This window comes from Phocoena phocoena, chromosome 21 (assembly GCF_963924675.1).
Source record: "Phocoena phocoena chromosome 21, mPhoPho1.1, whole genome shotgun sequence".
Lineage (NCBI taxonomy): Eukaryota > Metazoa > Chordata > Mammalia > Artiodactyla > Phocoenidae > Phocoena > Phocoena phocoena.
Window position 1 is genome coordinate 8036196 of NC_089239.1, and position 11803 is coordinate 8047998.

General features: G+C 42.6%; 1 pseudogene; it reads left to right on the forward strand.

Annotated features, from left to right (window-relative positions):
* Window positions 1-6368, forward strand: part of LOC136141922 (dnaJ homolog subfamily C member 14 pseudogene) — a 32353-nt pseudogene extending 25985 nt beyond the window's left edge.
* The last annotated feature ends 5435 nt before the right edge of the window (window positions 6369-11803 follow it).

Consider the following 11803-nt stretch of genomic DNA (forward strand, 5'->3'; position numbering starts at 1 on the left):
GTGGTTTGCTCAATAATATGTCACAGAAACTGTGCAAGAATGCCTGATATGGAGAGGCTCAGAAGTCAAGTGCTGAGAAGTGGAAAAAATGTGCTACAGATTTTTTGCAGATGTTCTCAGATCAAATTATGGTGTTGAAAAATTGTATAGTATGTTCAGTAGAGCATCTGAGATGAAAAGACAGTTCAGTGGCTTTGTAATCTAGATAAAAAAAGAATCGTGGAGCCGTGCTTATGTAGGGTGTAATTCACAAGTTCAGAAGTGTCAATGTTGGAGGTGATGGCAAGGAAGCACTTGACTTTTTGAATAACTTTCACATAAATTTACATATAAAAACCTGGGTAATATCAATAGATCTGCCTGATTCCTTATTTTCTGTATCTATTGAGTAAGCAGTTAGGTTTTGTATTTTGTCTATTTATCAACCAGTACATGTTCTATACACAGGAAATGCTAAAAAAAATTGAGTAGATGGAAGAAAATATCCTAAGAATCATAGAATTTCAGAGTGTGGAACAAAATCAGGCATCATTTAGCTTATGTCCTTTAATTTACATTCCCATAAAACTGAGGTTCTGAGATCTAAGTGACTTTTTTTTTAATGTAAGCCTGTATTTATTCACATGTAATGTCATGTATTTTATGAATGGCAGCCTCTAGCCTAGATTTTACTTTCTTGAGCAGTTGATATCTAAGTGATTTGAACAAAGTTAGCTGGAGACAATGGTGGATCAAGAGTAGGACACAAATTGTGCAACTCCCAGGTTTCTGGACTTTTGAGATCTTTGAAAAAAGATGCTAAATGTTCCAATGAACATATTTGTTATTGTTCTGAAAAGAAAATAATCCCTTCGTAGACTATCCCTGATAAGAAGATATATTTAGATATAAATCTGGGACATTACTGGATATACCAAAAATGATGCAAGCCTTTATTTGGGGGGATATCATTCCCTCGCTTGTTCAATAAATCCTTACTGAGCACCTACTATGGGCCAGGCACTGTCCTAGGAACATGGCAGTGAGCAAAACAGTCAAAACTCTCTGCCCTTATGGAATTCATATATTCAGGCGGGGAGCACTGAAAACAAGAAAAATATATGGAACATCAGATGTAGTAGCGCTGTTGAGAAGAATGAATTGGGAAGCGATAGAGAGGGGTAGGTTAGAATGATCTGATCAGATCAAGCCTCACAGAGAAAGTGATGTTTATGCAAAGGTTTGAAAGAGAAAAGTGAGTCTGAGCATTGCAGCTAAAATGAGCAGTTCTGTGGAGCTGCGGAGGTATCAGGGTTAGGGTTAGGGTTAGGGTTAGGGTTAGGGTTTTATCATTTCGGAGGCTAAATAGTCAAGATCAGTGGCCAATATTTATTACATTAAGGAGGTAATAGGGGTAAATGCCACTTGACTTTTCACTGTGTAAGGTGAAAATATTCTCAGGGGCCAAATGACCTTTCAGACTATCCTGACATATACAATCCGGCAAAGTGGGTACATTTCATGAGCTGGTTGGTTGAAGATGGTGAAAGGAAACCTTTGATGAATTCAGTCAATACTGGCTTTCTTTCATGTCAGTCTTTATCTGTGGACACAGTATGACTGCTTGGGTTAAGAAATCTAAATTGGGATACTACTTTCTGACAGAAGTATGATGGATTTATTCACTGTGTCACAGCCAGAAGCACAACCCTTCTGCGGAAATGAACAGTTTAGCATTTCCAGGTCACAGAAGACCGTGAAGATGATACGTCAGGCCATGTTTAGTATAAATGCAAATCCTACTGAAGAGTGACATGTCAGCAGGGCTTGAAACGACTCTTTTCCTTTAAAAGCAAACCTAAGAAATGGTCTTTCCCAAACGTTAAAATTTTCTGCTATGGCAACATTTACAACAACTTGATGTGTGAAAAAAATTGAGAACCCAGTGCAGATACATATGAAAAGAAAACAAGAGTCTCTTCTTTATATATATACATTTACTTCTTGGTTCCTGTACTTTAAAATGCATTAAAGTATGATTCATTTTACACATGTAAAAGTATGTATCACTTACTAAATACGCAACTGTTGAAAATACTGAAGCTATCTTCACTATTGCGATGGTCCACACAAACCTATTAGAGGGGCTTCTCTGGCGGTCCAGTGGCTGGGACTCTGCACTTCCACTGCAGGGGGCGCGGGTTCGATCCCTGGTCAGCTGGCTGGTCAGGGAACTAGGATCCCGCAAGCCACGTGGCACGGCCAGAAACAAACAAACAAACAAACAAAAAACCTATTAGAGTTTTCTGGCACCCTTCACAGGCTACATACGGAAAGGGAACAGGTTAGACATAAACACTGAAGTCAAAATAGGGGGCAAAGCAGGGAGATGCGCAGCTGTAACAGATGGAAATGTTTTTGAGCACCTAAGGCACGAGAGCAGTGATTTGACAAAATACTCTACTTTTGGATATACCTGAAAGTTAGATCCACGATAAGACTGACACCAAGAAGTGGTTTTCTTTCAAATAACAGTGAAGTAACCTAGCTTTGTAAGCATTTTCCCTACTTGCTTAAGAAAGAACTTCCGTTTAAAACCCAGAGCTGTCTTGTGTAAAGCTCTAACACTAGACACAGGGATTCAAATCTTAACTCTCATATTTACATCTGTGACTTTGACCTCTCTGTCCATTTGTCCTCCTGTTTCCCTTTAGGGTTGTTGTAGATTTAAATGACACAACACACAAAAGTGCTTTGAACAGTGTTTAGTACAGTGGAAAGACTCATGTATATTAGGCGTCATTATTATGTTCCAGTGGTTCCTGGAACAGAAAAGTGGAAATTGGAAATACAGGACCAGACTCTAATTTGTTGCTTGATTCATCCTGGTGTGATGTAAAGCACAGGCTTTACAGTTAGACCTGGCTTCTAACCCCAGCTCCACCTCTTAGTAGATGGTGTGACACAGTAAATTCTTTATTTGCTTTCAGCTTCAGTTTCCTCATCTGTAAAGTCAACACACCGATGCAGTCCTTACAGGGCTGTGAAAAAGCGACAAGGGTTAAATGCCAATGGCCAGTAAGGAATGGCATTACTCACATTTACCTTATGGATGTTTAATGTCATATCAGATTTTTATTTTATATAGTTAGGATATCAAGAATCAAATCATATCCTGTTTCATATTAAGATCTGTAAAATATTTTTAAAGCATAGAAAAAAAAAAACCATGGGATTTCTTAGCAGCAAAGACCCTGGGAATAATCTAGTTCAATCTTTTTATTTTACAAGCAAATGAACTAAGACTCAGAATAGGCACGTGTGTTGTTTCTGAAGTCACATGGTTAGTTTGTAGCAGATCTAAGAGCACATGCCTGTGACGAGCAGACCAGAGCTGTTACAGGTTTCTCCCATAGGTACATTCCTAACAAGGCTTCTAACACATCGAAGCTTTATTGCAAATGCTTTTCATTTAATCTAAATAGTAAAGATCTTTGTACTTTCAAATGCAAATATTTTCACACTTTGTTTCTTCACCTCCTGTGGCTATAGATTTAAGAATATTAGATTTGCTTTAGGACAAATATTTTGGTTTTCAGGCAAATACTTTCATTATACATCTCCATGTATCACCTGCTAGGTTAGGGTAAGGATGTAGTAAGGGAGATATGAGAAAGGGTGTGAGAGATTGTGAGCAGTGTCCATTTTCCCTTTGACAGGAGAATTGAGGATCAGTGTCTCATTTATTATACGGCAAATACCATGAGATTTTAAAAATATCTTGGAGTTAAGTACAATATAATCATCACTCTATTTCTGGAGCCAAGATGAGAGAATGGATTATAAATTGCAGCCCGAGGTATCTGCACTGAATACATGGATCTTGGCACTGAAATAGTCATGAGATGCAATAATATATTCTGTTCATCAACTGGCTGTACAGTTTCTATAGCATCTCCTTGTTTATTTAAATAATAAGTCTGTGTCTGAGACCAATAACTTCTCAGTTCAATCAACTCAGTGAAAGAGAAAAAGAAAAAGAGACTAGTTTGCTTGATAATTCCCACCACCTCTCCTCACCCAGTAGACATTGGTATATTTCAGTCAAAATGAATGAGAATCAAAACTCCTGGTGTGGAATGAACTGGAGGCGGAGCCGGGGGGGGGGGGGGGGCTGCTCTCTAGCTCCCCCTGGCTCTCCACCCACCTGCTCGATGGGGAGGAGTTACCTCTGCTCTTCCGCCTCAGAACTTACCATGATGGCTGTGACCTAAAATCCTCAGGAAGCCCTGGGGTCACGGCCCGGAAGCACCCCGGAGAAGGAGGGTTGTGTGGAGCCCACCCCAGTGGTGGTGCCTCCCTCAGGACTTTAGGACCCTCTGTGGACCCTGAAATACTTTCATTCTCAGGACTCAGGGACTCGGCTGGGCCGGCTCACAATGGTACCCGCTGCCTCACAGAGCACTCTAGTCGTAAGTACACACAGCCCCCAAATCCAGCCCACCGGTCAGATCCAAGCCACGGCCCTCCAAGGGCTCCACTCCGTCCCTAGGGATGGAGAGGACCCTGATCAGAGTGAGGCATCTTCAGAAGAGTCAGGAGTGGGCCAGGAACTCTCAAGAGAGAATGAGGCTGGGTACCAGGAGGATGGGAACCCTTCTTTTCTTTCCATTCCATCTGCTTGTAACTTCCAGGGAATCCCTGAAGGGCCTTGTTCTGAGGGAGGAGACAGCTCTTCTAGCAACTTTTGCCACCATTGTACCTCTCCGGCTCTGGGGGAAGATGAAGAGTTGCAAGAGGAATGTGATGAGGAGGAACCTCTTAAGTTTCCCAGTGGTTTTTCACGTGTGCCCAGTGGAAGGAAACCTGTGCTCCGTAGACAACGGCACCGCGTTCCAGCCAAGGGAGGGTACTTGGGAGGGTGGACGCAGAGATCCCAGATCCCCTGGTTGACATTGGCTGGGTCGGAACCGGAGTGGGGCAGATAAGCGCAGAGGACAGGGAGTGTGGGTGCGTCAGCTTGGACAGGCAGGCTTCTGGTGGCTGATCGAACTGCTGGTATTAGTGCGGAGTACGTGGAAACTTGTGGCTGTCTCATCTATGCACGCAGGCAGCTGAAAGGCAGTGATCTGGACCTTTTTTTGGGTCTGGGTGGGAGTCTGGGCAGGGCGGCTGGGGGTCGGGGCCCAGGTGATGTCCCAATTTCCGAGCCAAGGGTTTTGCTATGGGGCAGGGCTGTTCACCCGTTTTCTTAGGCTGCTGGGTGCTTTGCTGCTCCCGGCTCTGGCCCTTTTGTTGGGCTGTCTGCAGTTGGGCTGGCGGTTTCTGGTGGGACTGAGTGATCGGTTAGGCTGGAGGGGTAAAGCCACCTGGCTCTTCTCTTGGCTCGCTTCTCCCACCTGGCAGCGGTGCCTGACCCTGCTGAGAGAGAGCAGGCCGTGGCAGCAACTGGTAAGAATAGTTCAGTGGGGTTGGCTGGAGTTGCCTTGGGTCAAGCAGAGGACCAGTAGGCAGGGGAATGCACCTGTAGCTAGTGATCGCTACTGCCAGCCTGAAGAGGAAGTGGCTCGACTGTTGACCATGGCTGGGCTTCCTGAGGATGAGCTAAAGCCTTTTCACGTGTTGGGGGTTGAAGCCACAGCATCAGATGCTGAACTGAAGAAGGCCTATAGGCAGCCGGCAGTGATGGTTCATCCTGACAAAAATAATCATCCCCGGGCTGAGGAGGCCCTCAAGGTTCTGCGGGCAGCCTGGGACATTGTCGCAACCCTGAGAGACGGAAGGAATATGAGATGAGGCGAATGGCAGAGAATGAGCTGAGCCGGTCAGTGAATGAGTTTCTGTCCAAGCTGCAGGATGACCTCAAAGAAGCAATGAATACTGTGGTATGCAGCCGATGCCAGGGAAAGCATAGGAGGTTTGAAACGGACCAGGAACCTGAGCGTGCCAGATACGGCGCTGAGTGTAACAGGCTGCATCTTGCTGAGGAAGGAGACTTTGGGGCAGAGTGGAGCACGTTGGGCCTCAAGGTCACCTACTTTGCGCTGCTGGATAGAACGGTGTATGACATCACAGAGTGGGCTGGATGCCAGCATATGGGAATCTCCCCAGATACCCGCCGGGTCCCCTATCACATCTCATTTGGTTCACGGATGCCAGGCACCAGTGGGTGGCAGAGAGCTACCCCAGGTGCCCCTCCTGCTGTCCTTCAGGATTTCTTGAGCCAGATCTTTCAAGTACCCCCAGGCCAGATGTCCAAAGGGAACTTCTTTGCAGCTCCTCAGCTGGGCCCTGGGACCACTGCAGCCTCCAAGCCCAACAGCACAGTACCCAAGGGAGAAGCCAAACCGAAGCGGCGGAAGAAAGTGAGGACGCCCTTCCAACGCTGACACCTCCTCTCTTTCCTCAAATCAATGTCAGGGAGTCAAAAGGGCTGTGTACAGCACAGGATGGAGTTTGATTTATTTTTAAATATTTAAAAAAGGGAAAATTTTAAGCTCAAATTGTTCACTCAGTACTTATAGGAAGCCCTGGAACCACTGTCCCTCCTCCACCAGCACCCAGGAACTGAGTCTTGTCTTCTGACAATACCAAAGAAATAGGGGGTGAATAGAACGAAGAACCTAAGGGCCTGGACCATATCTCCCATAGTAGTGTGGGAACTGGGTATTTCCCTGGCGTCTGTATGCCTTTGTCTTGTCTTTTGCTTCTACAGCAGATGACACTTTCCCCCCACTTTTTAAACATGTCTGTATTATTTCTTGACCCATTTCAGGAGGGAGCCCCCTCCTTTGCCCCAATATACTAGTAAAAATACAGAACAAGAAAGCATGTAACCCTAATTATAGGAGATACATAGGGTTCAGAGAGTGGGAACTCTCACCTTGTGGGTAATCACCCAGCTTCGTGCTTGTTGCTGCAGGGATGGCCAAAACTGATAATTTTTAAAAAACAGATTCACGCCCTCTGCCCTTGGGTGAGGGGGAAGGATAGAGGGGCTCCCGGCAGCCCCCTTATGATCCAAGGGTTTGTATTTTTTACGTTTGTTCGCATTTGTATGTACATATCTACTTAAAGCCAGGGGATTATCTTTCTATAAATACATAACTGGCAAAAAAAAAAAATTCCTGGTTTGAGTGTTAGTTAACTTACACTCTATGTCTTGGGAATCTATATATCTTAGAGGCTCCCTAAAGAACTGTGTATTTGAACCAGTGGATTTTATAAAGCACGGTGAATACTCAAAGTACTAGTATATTTCCCTCATATTCTCAGTCTAACGATACAAAGATAAGTCAAACATACCTCAATCATATGTTATTGAAAAAACTGTCTTATATATCCACTTAACAAAAATTTATTGAATGCTGACCATGTGTCAAATACTGTGTAATGTACTGTATTAAGTGACAAGTATATTTACAAATGTACTTTTATCAAAAGAGGGAGAAAAGAAAGAGCATGGAAGCATTATTCAGCTATTCAATTATTATAAAATATGTAAACAAATATTTGTCGTGCATTGGTTTTCCTCTGTCCTGCTTCAAGATAGGAAAAGAAATTGAGAGAAACTCTAAAAGAAGTTACTCCCAGGGTTCATGTTCTAGGTTCATAGGTAGGTTTATTTTACTCCTGATTATTAACTGGCATAAGGTGAATTAAGCTTCTCTTAGATACCAGGAATAAACCTCTCATCAGAACAATTTATCAAGCCATAGAATCGTTGTTTGTGGAGAACATTCCAGGTCCCATTTCTGGAGTCCTTTAAAGAGAAAAATGAATAAGGTGCTGGTGCCTTATTGTAACTAACTTAGGCTCTGACTTTGTCCAGCTTTTTGTTCTGTAAAGAGCCTAGTGCATTTTGGGGGCTTAATAAATTTTGAATTATAAGTAACATTCTTACACAGCCTCTGGGGATGGACTCTTAGTCCTAATAAGATTTTCCAAGTCTAATTTTCATGATTTGCTGCTGTGTAGGTAGCAGTCGTGAATTCAACAAGATCTATAAATGCAAAGTATTTTGTAGTCTCAGTATGTCAAAGATAAGATTTCATTGAAAGTAGCATTACAATGAACACTATTGAGTACCTCTAAAATGTGGATCGAAGGACGACCTACAGAATTTCATATAAGGTGAGCATTGTGTGAAGTGCTAACCCAGGTTAATTTTAAGCTGAGATTGATTGGGAAATAAGATGAAATAGAAATGAGAAGGAAGATCATTATCCAAAATGAAAGGTGCTGGAGGATTTATGGTGGCACAAAAGCAGAAAGGACCAGGACTAGTGAATTAAAGTTCAGTATATATCAAACAGGCTGTTTTGGTACTAATACATTTCTGAAAATAACCCTGCTTTAGACAATATATGAAAGAGCATAATGTGTATATATGGTGGTGAGATGTGAGGTACGTGTGTGGGGGGGATGAGGACTCAGAGAAGTTGAAGCAGAGGTAAGGTTAATGCATCTTTTGGACTAATGTAGTCATAATGTAACTGATGCAAAGAGAGAGTAGGTCATATATTGCTTCAAGGGAATCGGAGGGCAATAGGGGTCCTGGAAAGACTCTCTGAATAATAGTTTCAGAGCATCTGCTGTACAATATGGTTAGAACCTTCTGAAGCCCCATGGTATAACTCACTTGTCACTTGGCTTGAGGAAGAGATGACAGGTCTGCCAGGAATATTGAGGAAGACTTTTTTTTTCCAGGGAACACAACAAGCCAGCTGTTCTTGTTGTATCGATATTTTAGCAAATGCATTGATCTCAGCATTCTGAACATACCTGGGATTTTAAGATTTCACATATAATATGCTGAGGGAAAATACTGCCCTAGCACCTAGGAAGGTACTCTGAAGAGACAGGATGAAACCTGGCAGATGGATTTACTTAGCAAGAAATCATTTTAAAGATTAAGAAATACCTTGTTTCATTTCCTGTGATATGCTTCATTATGTTTTCTCTAAGTTGTCCTTCACCTCACGTAATTAATTCAGAAATCTGACCTTCTCAAACCGTGTGAAAGAGTAAGATTGCTAAGGCACCACTGGTAAGAAAATCCAGGGTTTGGAGAAGTAGAGGTTGTACCTCAGACACTCTCCTTCAACATACCCACCTGCCACATACACAGCCACTTCCTCCCCTGCCACACACAGGCCTTCATCTCTAAGAGTAAGCCATTTACATTTAAAGGTGCCCAAAGACCCCTGGAGTTGCCTTACCCCTCATCTAAGCACTGCTTCTTTTAGTATCTCTATTTTCCAATCAACTGGAGAGATTTTCTTAAAATTATACCTGATTATGTCACTAATTTCCTTAAAAAACACTTGGTGTCTACTCAATGCTTTTAGTCACTTAATATGGGTGTAAAAGTTTTACTGGCCTTTCCTCCTCAGCACCCTGCACTACCCTCCATGAACTTCAAGATTGGTTTCATGAGTCTGCTTGCCATTCCTGAATATGCCAGGCTTTTCCTAACAATTCTTGCCCCAGGATTGCTGCTTTTTCTGCGCAGAATCTCCTAAAGTTCCCCTTCCTCTCTTCTCTGTCAGATTAAATCCTACTCATCTGTTCTTCGTTGCTTAATTCAATTGTCATCTCCTCTGGAAAGTCTCTCTGAAAAGTAGAGTTAGTGGTTCCCTTCTGTATGCAATTACAATATTTTCTTCACTCTTGCTTTTGTGCTTACCAGTTCAGTGCAGTGAGTCCTTATTGTTTTTTGTAGTGGTTTTTCTCTCAATGTTGTGAATTCATTAAATCAAGAAATACGGCTTACTCGTTTCTGAATCCTCAGGACCTAGCATAGCTCTTGCTTATGGAAGATATGTGTTGAGTAGTTACTGATTGAGCACTGTTCCCCACCAAATGGGCTTATATTTGGGAGTCTCTTGTTACTTTTCAGGTTTACCCTTTTTAACATGTATTCTCCCATATCAGTCCCAGACATCCAGTTTAAAAATCTAGCCTGATTTTGCATCTATGTGGTCAATTCCAGAACTCCTTAAATTATGCATAACTTGTCTTATATGGCTTACAGGGCTCACACTCCAAATGATGTTAAATGATCCCTTTCATGCTGGAACCAAATTCCCCACTGTTTGCCTGTTGTTAGTTCCTTCTTTTCATACACCTCAAATGCCAACTCTCTTGAGAACCTAATCTAAGACACCTTCCCCTTCACTCTCTAGAGGACATTCATTTGTTCATTAATGGGAGATTCTTCACTAAATGCCAAGCACACTGCAAAATGCTAGGGATATAACAGGTTTCTGTCTTCTTTAAGCTTAGAGTCTAGGTGGGGGATAGAAAAGCTAAACAGACAATGGCAATACAATGGGATACATGCTCATATACAAAAAGGAAGGATGGCTATGGGAGAACATGGGCGGGAAATTCACCAAGCCTTGGGGAACTAGTAAATACTTCTTGCAGGAAGTAATGTGTACACTGAGATTTGAACACTAAGTCAGGGTTAGTTAAGTAAAGAACTGGAAGAAGACCATCACAGCTAAAGGCAAGAGCAACACATGGAAAGGCCATAGAACAAGGAACGTGTGTAATTCCCATTTGACAGAATACCAAGAGATGAGGCTTTAAAGCTAAGCTGGAGTAATCTTATACACTGTCTTATACTTCATGTTAAAGAAGTTTGAGTAGGGGCTTCCTTGGTGGCGCAGTGGTTGAGGGTCCACCTGCCGATGCAGGGGACACGGATTCGTGCCCCGGTCCGGGAAGATCCCACATGCCGCGGAGCGGCTGGGCCCGTGAGCCATGGCCGCTGAGCCTGCGCGTCCGGAGCCTGTGCTCCGCAACGGGAGGGGCCACAACAGTGAGAGGCCCGCGTACCGCAAAAAAAAAAAAAAAAAAAAAGTAAGACTAGGTTATAGGGAAGATGATAAAATAGACTTTGGACATTTTGAAACTGAGGTGCCTGTGCACAGTACCAATGAAGATTTATGAGTCCACCACTCAGGGTGCGAAGAAACGTGTATGTACAGCTGATTCACTTTGTTATAAAGCAGAAACGAACACACCATTGTAAAGCAATTCTACTCCAATAAAGATGTAAAAAAAGGTCATTAGCACTTGGATATAATTGAATCATAGGAGTGAATGAGTTTACTGAAGAAGACAGAACGCTGAGACAAGCGAACCTAGAACAACACTGATGGGATGGAAGAAAAACAAGGAATCCTCAAGGGAGATGTGTGAGGAGCAGAACAAGCAGAAGCATTTGAGACCCTGGAGTCTAATGGATCAACATGGATTCAAGAAGAAGGAGGTGGTATCGAATGCTGCTGAGATGTCGAGAGAGATAAGGACTGAAAAACGTTCACTTCATTTAATTACAAGGAGGGCTTCGGTTTTAGTGGAGTGAGGAGGATGGAAGTAAGTAAGACTGGATTAAATTGTGAATGGGAGGGGAGGAAGTGAAGATAGTGAGAAACAAACAAAAAAATTTTTTTGAGTGTTGTTGTGAAGAAAAAGAAAGCAGTTGTTGGTTTTCACAAGTTTTCTGGTTTGGGACCCTTCCAAGTTTTGACCACTTTAATTCTTCTCCCTGAACATTCTTCACATTTTTGTAGCTATTTAAATCATTGGTTTTCAAAAAAACCAGGAGTGCATCCAGTCTAGGGAGGGATTGGAGGTTTCCACGTAAAGCCCCAAAGGCACCATTTCAAATGTGTTCAAGTGTCTTTTTAGTAATACCACTGTTTTCTAAAAAATCTCATGAATAATTCTAACATATTAAAAATAGATTAACTCTAAGCTGCTCTGATTTAAGTGGGTATGGAGAGCCTGGAGCCCTATACTCAGTTCCCTT